This window comes from Natrix helvetica (assembly GCF_964273705.1).
Source record: "Natrix helvetica genome assembly, chromosome: 6".
NCBI classification, from domain to species: domain Eukaryota; kingdom Metazoa; phylum Chordata; class Lepidosauria; order Squamata; family Natricidae; genus Natrix; species Natrix helvetica.
Genome location: NC_138553.1, coordinates 31,452,824 through 31,454,335, shown reverse-complemented (window position 1 = coordinate 31,454,335; position 1,512 = coordinate 31,452,824). Strand labels below are relative to the sequence as shown.

General features: G+C 34.2%; 1 protein-coding gene across 7 annotated transcripts in view; it reads right to left on the bottom strand.

Moving 5' to 3' along the window:
* Nucleotides 1-572: 572 nt before the first annotated feature.
* TNRC6B (trinucleotide repeat containing adaptor 6B) overlaps nucleotides 573-1,512 on the bottom strand; it is a 142,941-nt gene continuing 142,001 nt past the window's right edge. For all 7 annotated transcript variants that reach the window (XM_081958127.1, XM_081958132.1, XM_081958129.1 and 4 more), the window contains one exon: nucleotides 573-1,512. This exon is cut by the window's right edge and continues 7,875 nt beyond it. The gene's annotated coding sequence lies outside the window, so the exon portion shown is untranslated.

Genomic DNA, 1,512 nt, shown 5'->3' with positions numbered 1-1,512 from the left:
GGAGCCCTTGTGGAGTACTGTGAAGCCATTACCATGGCAACTCCAAAGCGCTGTACCGTAGAAGCCAAGTTAAGGGATTATGGTAGAAGCCGTTTTAAGGCACTACAGCCTCTTAACAGAACATACAACCCGAGAAGTGTTAGGTGTCTTACCCCCACAATATTTGTTTCCAGAGGCTAAATAATCTGAGTACCAAGTTTGGTTGAAATTGCTCTAGGCGTTCCAGAGTTATACATATGTTTGAAGTTATATTTATGCAAACGTATTGAAAATTCAAAGGATTCTCAAACTTTAAAACACCACTATAAGAATATGTCTTTTCTTTTTCAAATGATCCACTATAGAGCATTACCTGCATAATGCTGTACTGGAAATGTATCTTATCTGCAGGATTGAGAAGATTGAGATAGAAAGGAAAGCCAATAATTAATAGGGCATTGCAAACCAATAAATAAAACATTAGGTGTGATGTCTTGTAGAAGTGATTCAAAACCCAGAAGATGTATATTCTGTAAGACAGTATTATATAGCTATAATTAATAATGTAATAAAGACAGACAGGAAATCACCAGTTTAAATGCTTAGCAGCCAAACACATTTATTAGTCTTTCTTTTTCCAGGAACCCAAAAATATTTTGTAGTTATAATGTAAGCAACTGAGTTGCACATAATACAATCATATCTTTAAAAAAATAAAACAAAACAAAATGAAAACAAAAGCTGTTTAAAAGCAAAACAACCTTCAAAAAACATAATATATGTTTTATTACCATCTCTCAATTTCAATGAAATGACGACGACTTGATTCCTTATTACCCTCAACTTGTTACACTCCAATAAAACCACCCTTTTGTTGGTTTGAAATCCAGCATGAGAAATACAGTACCCTGCTATGGCAAAATACATATAAATGCAACATTTCAGCTTATTTGTACATTAGTAGAGTTTAAACATTTTATTGTCTTTAAGTGAACCAGTGATTTTAAGTACCACTATACTAAAAATAAAGAAGAGAGGGAGAGGGGGAGGGCAGCATGCCATGCAACAGCACAAAGTGCCCAAGTTTCTGTGTCCACATGAATCCCAGGGATAAAAAGTAAACTGAAATGAAGGTGAAACTGGAGGAAATTAAGAATAAACCCTAGTATGATAATATAGTGTGTCTTTTCCTTATTTCCATTGTCCTACACTGTTTAAATGGCCAACAGACAAAAGAAGATGGGTACATTATTTCAAGTATAAGGAAAAATACTAATAGGTATCTTTGCAAAGAGTCTCAATACATGTATCCACTATTATGCCTGCTTCATGAAGGGACAGTGTTTTAGGCAATAGCATTTCAACTGTACCTTCAAGTTAGATATTTATGTGCAAAGCAGAAAAGCTGCCATTTTATTCCAGATAGTTTGGACATAAAGGTAATTTGCTTTACAAATAAGGCTAGATGGAGTTACTTCTTCCATTTTCTGATAAAATATTTTCCACTAGAGGGTATGTTCAATGGAAACAAAG